This window comes from Bubalus bubalis, chromosome 9 (genome assembly GCF_019923935.1).
Source record: "Bubalus bubalis isolate 160015118507 breed Murrah chromosome 9, NDDB_SH_1, whole genome shotgun sequence".
In the NCBI taxonomy this organism is placed as follows: domain Eukaryota; kingdom Metazoa; phylum Chordata; class Mammalia; order Artiodactyla; family Bovidae; genus Bubalus; species Bubalus bubalis.
The window spans coordinates 39,060,448-39,069,018 of record NC_059165.1 but is presented as its reverse complement, the minus strand read 5'-3'; positions in this window follow the sequence as shown (position 1 = coordinate 39,069,018).

Genomic DNA, 8,571 nt, shown 5'->3' with positions numbered 1-8,571 from the left:
TTCCAGCTGAATACCTGGGCCTCCCATTGAACCTGAACTGTGCTTTCATGTTTTGGAGGTTGAACAGTTATTTATTTCCTTCAAGATGTTCAGACAAGGGCTTCCCTGGTGGTCCAGTGGCTAAGACTACGCACTCCCAATGCAGTGAGCCTGGGTTCAATCCCTGGTCGAAGAACTAGATCCCACAAGTTGCAACTAAGAGTTTGCATGCAGCGACTAAAAATCCCAAGTGCTGAAACCAAGACTCGGTGCTGCTGAATAAATAAATTAATAAATATTAAACAAAAAACATGTTTCGACATCTGTGTTCCTGTTTGACGGAGTGTGAGCTCTGGAATGAGGCCGATTGGAATTCAAATCCCACCTCTGCTCTTTATAAGGGCTGTGAGTGGGGAAATTTCTCTCCCTTTCCAAGCATCGTTTCCCTCCTCTATAAAAAAGACCTACAGATTCTTTGCTTCAGAGTTCCCTGTAGAAATGGGGTGAAATTCCATAGGGAAGTGGCAGGCTTCCCTGCTTCCTGACCCCGCCATATTGTCCTTCCTGAGAAATGTGCTGTAGAGTGAAAGAGAAGCCCAGGGCTCAGGGCCCACCAGGGTAGGAGGCACCCAGCCAGCAGCCTTGAGCTCCACTTTCTGCTCTCTCTGAAATCTCGACCTGAAGTTTACAGCCCTTTGGGTGGGGCTAGGGTGGGGATCATGGAGGGAAGCCATATGGTACCTAAGCTTGCCCATTGGCTGTTGGAGAATGGTGGTGTCCCAGGTAGAAAACTGCAAGCTCTCAGGGAATCATAAAACATGGTGAGTCCCCTCCTCCACTGCCGGTAGTGTGGTTTTAGTTTTTGATAAGGCCTGAGTCTTCTTCCTGGCTCGGGACCCAAGGCCTCCCAGTCAAGGGTAAGATCCCAGTGATGATTCAACTGTTACCCTTGGCCAGGATTTGCAGTCTCAGCGTATTCACCCAGGAGAGCCACAACTCGGGCAGGTCAACCCCACTGACTTTTCCTCTTTTTGTGTGCCCACACGTGAGCCCCTGGCTCAAGTGGACGCTTGCACCTACACGCACATACACATTACACATTTCCTTATGTGTATATGCACCTTTCTCCACACAGACTTGAGTACCTACATGTGCACCTACATGTGCATATATGCACATAAACAGGTGTGTGTGTGTAAACCGACACATACACACACGCACACATATACACACTGCCCTGCACATACCCACATTCCTTAAAACAAACACACACAAGCAAAAGTGCACATGATCAGATACACCCACCTTCGTGTTCAGGACGTACTCCTGCTGTGGTAGAACGTCTTTAAAGATGCCTGCCATTACTTCTTTTCTTCTCCGTATGTGCATGCTGCCCTACCTATCCAAAGGTAAATTCTATTCCTTTCCTCTTGGATATCTGTGGAAGAAGCAACATTCTGAGATTTCTGAATCCAAGCTTTATGAGGACTGGCAGTTTTACTTCCTCCTTGCTGGAAGTCCGCAGCTATGTAAGAAGTGCAAACATCCTGAGGCCACCATGCTGTAAGGAAGCCCACGCTAGTCATAAAAGAGAGAGAAGCCATGCTGAGGGGCATTCACATGTTAGACACGCAAACTTAGACCTTCCAGCTCAGCTTACTTACTAGAGGAATATAACTTTGTGAGTGACCCTGATGATGCCATTTGGGGGAAATGACCATCCAGCCATACCCTGCACAAATTTTGATCCACAGAATGATGGGAAATAATAAATAAAACTTTGCTGGTTTAAGCCATTATATTTTGGAACAGTTTGTTATGCAACAATAGGTTATCAAAACAACCACACGCAACACATAATCACTTATGTTCACATATACAAAAACTCATGTACACTTCTGAAAAGGCATACCTGCATACATGCACATATCTTTGTACTAGATACCTTTTTTTTTTGGCTGTGCCATGCAGCTTGCTGGAGAAGGGAATGGCAACCTACTCCAGTATTCTTGCCTGGAAAATTCCATGTTCAGAGGAGCCTGGTGGGCTACAGTTCATGGGGTAACAAAGAGTTGGACTCAACTGAGCACAGCACAGCAGCATGCATTAAGGAGAATTCTCTGACCAGGGATTGAACCCAGGCCCTGGCAGCGAAAGCCTAGAAACCTATTAGACCACCAGGGAACTCCTGTACTAGACACTGTTGACTGTCTATCCAACTCCCATTCCTACTCGTCTTCCTTCCTGACTGAACTGTCAGCTGACTACCATTCCACCAAGCAGCTTTGGGCTTTGAAAGGCTGTTTCCATCCTCAGTTCCAGGAGAAGGATCCTGATGAGTCTAAACCAAACTTGGTGGTCTCATCCCCTCAACAAATAGGCTTAGCTTGGCCATGTTTAGTTCTACCCCGTGAGACATGGGGGGAGGCAGGCTTGAGCTTCTGGGAAAACTTCCTCTCCAGAGAAAGCCACCCCAGAAACACTGGATTTTTTTTTTTTTTTTTTTTTTTTTTGCTGTGCCATGAGGCATGCAGGATCCTGGTTCCCCAATCAGGGATCAAACCCATATACCTGCAGGGGAAGTGTGGACTCCCAACCACTGGACCACCAAGGAAGTCCCCGTCACTGGATTCTTAATGTCTGAGTGTGGGATATGGAAATGCTACAGTCATTTTGTTACCATGAGAATGCAGAATTAAGCCAAGAGGAGAGGTGGTTGTTGTTCAGTTGCTAAGTCATGTCTGACTCTTTGTGACTCCATGGACACCAGGCTTCCTTGTCCTTCATATCTCCTGGAATCTGCTCAAACTCATGTTCATTGTGTCAGTGATGCCATCCAACTATCTCATCCTCTGTCGCCCCCTTCTCCTCATGCCTTCAATCTTTCCTAGCATCAGGGTCTCTTCCAGTGAGTCAGTTCTTTGCATCAGGTGGCCAAAGTATTGGAGCTTCAGCTTCAGCTTCAGCATCAGTCCTTCCAATGAATATTCAGGGTTGATTTTCTTTAGGATTGACTGGTTTGATCTTGCTATCCAAGGGATTATCAAGAGTCTTCTCCAGCACCACAATCTGAAAGCATCAGTTCTAGGTGCTCAACCTTCTTTATGATCCAACTGTCACATCCATACATGACTATGGGAAAAACCATAGCCTTGATTATAGGGGTTTCCTTGGTGGCTCAGATGGTAAAGAATCCACCTGCCAATGCAAGAGACCTGGGTTTGATCACTGGGTTGGGAAGATCACTTGGAGAAGAAAATGGCAACCCACTCCAATATTCTTGCCTGGAGAATCCCATGGACAGAGGAGCCTGGTGGGTGACAGTCCATGGGGTCGCAAAAAGTCAGACACAACTGAGCAGCTAAGCATGCATGTATGCACCTTTGTCAACAGGCCCTTAAAGACATTATTGATCAAAGTGGTCAGTCAGCTTGAGAGTCCTCCTTCCCCACCTTTGGAATTCCAGTCACATGAGATAAAAGCTTATTTATTGTTTGGGAAGGGTTGTTTGCTTGTTTTTTGCTTGAAGTCTAAGGCATCCAACTAATATCTGCCCTCCCTTCAGTAAATAAACACTCTCACATAACTATATACAAACAGATCCAGAGTCATGCTCAGAAAGTCACAGCTGAGCACATGTGCACTCTGCTTTGCATGGAAACACCAGCACATAATAATACTGCACATGTATAACCCATGATGTATAGTCTTCTCTTGTGTTGTTGGAAGAGGGTGTTTGTTATGACCAGTGCATTTTCTTGGCAAAACTCTATCAGTCTTTGCCCTGCTTCATTCCATATTCCAAGGCCAAATTTGCCTGTAACTCCAGGTGTTTCTTGACTTCCTACTTTGCATTCAAGTCCCCTATAATGAAAAGGACATCTTTTTGGGGTATTAGTCCTAAAAGGTCTTGTAGGTCTTCATAGAACCATTCAACTTCAGCCTCTTCAGCGTTACTGGTTGGGGCATAGACTTGGATTACTGTGATAGTGAATGGTTTGCCTTGGAAACGAACAGAGATCATTCTGTCGTTTTTGAGATTGCATCCAAGTACTGCATTTCGGACTCTTTTGTTGACCATGATGGCCACTCCATTTCTTCTGAGGGATTCCTGCCCGCAGTAGTAGATATAATGGTCATCTGAGTTAAATTCACCTATTCCAGTCCATTTCAGTTCGCTGATTCCTTGAATGTCGACATTCACTCTTGCCATCTCTTGTTTGACCACTTCCAATTTGCCTTGATTCATAGACCTGACATTCCAGGTTCCTATGCAATATTGCTCTTTACAGCATCGGACCTTGCTTCTATCACCAGTCACATCCACAGCTGGGTATTGTTTTTGCTTTGGCTCCATCCCTTCATTCTTTCTGGAGTTATTTCTCCACTGATCTCCAGTAGCATATTGGGCACCTACTGACTCTATACATGGACATCACCAGATGGTCAACACCAAAATCAGATTGATTATATTCTTTGCAGCCAAAGATGGAGAAGCTCTATACAGTCAGCAAAAACAAGACCAGGAGCTGACTGTGGCTCAGACCATGAACTCCTTATTGCCAAATTCAGACTTAAATTGAAGAAAGTAGGGAAAATCACTAGACCATTCAGGTATGACCTAAATCAAATCCCTTATGATTATACAGTGGAAGTGAGAAATAGATTTAAGGGCCTAGATCTGATAGATAGAGTGCCTGATGAACTATGGAATGAGGTTCGTGACATTGTACAGGAGACAGGGATCAAGACCATTCCCATAAAAAAGAAATGCAAAATGGCTGTCTGGGGAGGCCTTACAAATAGCTGTGAAAAGAAGAGAAGCAAAAAGCAAAGGAGAAAAGGAAAGACATAAACATCTGAATGCAGTGTTTCAAAGAATAGCAAGGAGAGATAAGAAAGCCTTCTTCAGCGATCAATGCAAAGAAATAGAGGAAAACAACAGAATGGGAAAGACTAGGGATCTCTTCAAGAAAATTAGAGATACCAAAGGAACATTTCATGCAAAGATGAGCTCGATAAAGGACAGAAATGGTATGGACCTAACAGAAGCAGAAGATATTAAGAAGAGATGGCAAGAATACACAGAAGAACTGTACAAAAAAGATCTTCACGACCCAGATAATCACGATGGTGTGATCACTGACCTAGAGCCAGACATCCTGGAATGTGAAGTCAAGTGGGCCTTAGGAAGCATCACTACGAACAAAGCTAGTGGAGGTGATGAAATTCCAGTTGAGCTATTCCAAATCCTGAAAGATGATGCTGTGAAAGTGCTGCACTCAATATGCCAGCAAATTTGGAAAACTCAGCAGTGGCCACAGGACTGGAAAAGGTCAGTTTTCATTCCAATCCCAAAGAAAGGCAATGCCAAAGAATGCTCAAACTACCGCACAATTGCACTCATCTCACACACTAGTAAAGTAATGCTCAAAATTCTCCAAGCCAGGCTTCAGCAATATGTGAACTGTGAACTTCCTGATGTTCAAGCTGGTTTTAGAAAAGGCAGAGGAACCAGAGATCAAATTGCCAAAATCTGCTGGATCATAGAAAAAGCAAGAGAGTTCCAGAAAAACATCTATTTCTGCTTTATTGACTATGCCAAAGCCTTTGACTGTGTGGATCACAATAAACAGTGGAAAATTCTGAAAGAGATGGGAATACCAGAGCACCTGATCTGCCTCTTGAGAAATTTGTATGCAGGTCAGGAAGCAACAGTTAGAACTGGACATGGAATAACAGACTGGTTCCAAATAGGAAAAGGAGTTCGTCAAGGCTGTATATTGTCACCCTGCTTATTTAACTTCTATGCAGAGTACATCATGAGAAATGCTGGACTGGAAGAAACACAAACTGGAATCAAGATTGCCGGGAGAAATATCAATAACCTCAGATATGCAGATGACACCACCCTTATGGCAGAAAGTGAAGAGGAACTCAAAAGCCTCTTGATGAAACAAAAGTGGAGAGTGAAAAAGTTGGCTTAAAGCTCAACATTCAGAAAATGAAGATCATGGCATTCGGTCCCACCACTTCATGGGAAATAAATGGGGAAACAGTGGAAACTGTCAGACTTCATTTTTCTGGGCTCCAAAATCACTGCAGATGGTGACTGCAGCCATGAAATTAAAAGACGCTTACTCCTTGGAAGGAAAGTTATGACCAACCTAGATAGCATATTCAAAAGCAGAGACATTACTTTGCCAACAAAGGTTCGTCTAGTCAAGGCTATGGTTTTTCCTGTGGTTATGTATGGATGTGAGAGTTGGACTGTGAAGAAGGCTGAGCACCGAAGAATTGATGCTTTTGAACTGTGGTGTTGGAGAAGACTCTTGAGAGTCCCTTGGACTGCAAGGAGATCCAACCAGTCCATTCTGAAGGAGAACAGCCCTGGGATTTCTTTGGAAGGAATGATGCTAAAGCTGAAACTCCAGTACTTTGGCCACCTCATGCGAAGAGTTGACTCTTTGGAAAAGACTCTGATGCTGGGAGGGATTGGGGGCAGGAGGAGAAGGGGACGCCAGAGGATGAGATGGCTGGATGGCATCACTGACTCGATGGACGTGAGTCTGAGTGAACTCCGGGAGTTGGTGATGGACAGGGAGGCCTGGCGTGCTGCGATTCATGGGGTCGCAAAGAGTCGGACACGACTGAGCAACTGATCTGATCTGATACCCCATGATACACACCTACACACAAAGGAAGTATATATCCTTCTACATACACAGATACAGGGGCACTACACAGACTTTCTCAGGACATGCATGCAGTGTCATTGTAGAGTACCGCAGATATAAATGCTCCTGGGCAATGTGCATTTTTGTACAGAGAACACAGACACACACACTGGCCACATTAGTGTCAACATGAATTTAGCGATTTCTGCCCATGTCTGAATAGCAACAACAAACAGAGCTCTGAGGGGCTCCCTGGCTGCAGTGAGAGCCACTGGCAGAGGCCAGCAGCACCTCACGTGGGACTGACAGAAAGTTCTGGAAATAGGAAGAGGGACTTGCAGACCAGAACATGGCCCAGGAGGTGGGAAGTCAATTCCAGTGACCTAGACATTCATGGCAGCCTCATGGTCATGGAGGCTGAACTCAACACAGCACCAAGGAAGGCTGTGAGAAACTTGTTTCTACCCTCAAAAGGGAAAGAAAACCTCCCCCATAGCTGCCCAGCACCTTCTTCCACACTAACACAAAAACCTGTGCTGTGACAAAGCCCAAGCTAGCTTGCCTTCCAAGGGCCTCTTTTGGCTTTCTCTGTGGGCAAACATTTGACACTGCATGAAAGAGGATTTTCACCATTTATGGCCATGGGCATTCCAGTTAAAGATGAATACATGCAAAGGCACTGTGGTGCAAAACAGCATCGTGAGTGTGTGGGGTTCCAGTGACCATGGGTTTGCAGCAAAGTCAGGGCACAGCAGAAAATGAGGCTGGGGAGGGGGCAAGGGCCACATCAGGCCCCTGGGTTTATCTCTAAACTCCACAACCCCGTTCAATCACCCTGACTCCCAGTGCCAAGCAACTCTGCACTTAGGCCTCACCCTCCATTCACTGGTCTTCTCATGCCAAACTCCTACATCAAACTGATAAACCAGATGTTTTGGGAGATAAAGTAGCAATAAGCAAATTTCCTTTCTGGCTTGCTAATGAGGTTATTTGGACTTTATTCTCTCAATACCCCTTCTTTTGTATCTTCCTATAACCCAGACGATCTACCAAGGATATTTTTGTTAAATTAGTTTTTATTTATCATCTGATAATGTAAACTCATCTTTCAGAAATTTCATATTTCTAAAGTTTAATAAAACACAAGTTCTAAAATAAAATGTATGATACAATCCTATTTTGGGTAAAATGTTGGCATGTATATTTATGTGCATATCATAATAACGTCTGGATGGGTACATACACCAACTAGCAAACAACTGTCATATCTGAGTTATGGGATTACAAATGATCTTTCTAGTTTTTAAGCTTTTCTGCATTTTTCGAAATTTTATGCAAAAACCATAACTTACTTTTAACATCAGGAGAAAATGAAGTCAAACTAAAAAAAGATTTTAGGGACTTGCCTAGTGGTCTAGTGGCTAAGACTCTGTGCTTCCCCTCATTCCCCCTAGTGCAGTGGGCCCAGGTTCGATCCTTGGTCAGAGAACTAAATCCCACACGCCACAACTAAGAGTTTGCTGCTGCTAAGTCACTTCAGTCATGTCCGATTCTGTGTGACCCCATAGACGGCAGCCACCAGGCTCCCCTGTCCCTGGGATTCTCCAGGCAAGAACACTGGAGTGGGTTGCCATTCCCTTCTCCAATGCATGAAAGTGAAAAGTGAAAGTGAAGTCACTCAGTCGTGTCCAACTCTTAGCGACCCCATGGACTGCAGCCTATCAGGCTCCTCCATCCATGGGATTTTCCAGGCACAGTACTGGAGTGGGGTGCCATTGCCTTCTCCAACTAAGAGTTTAGATGCTGTAATTGAAGATCCCATGTGCCACAACTAAAAGATCTCACATGCCAAAACAAAGATTGAGCATCTATGTGCCTCAACTAAGACCCCACTTAGCCAAATAAATAAATAAAA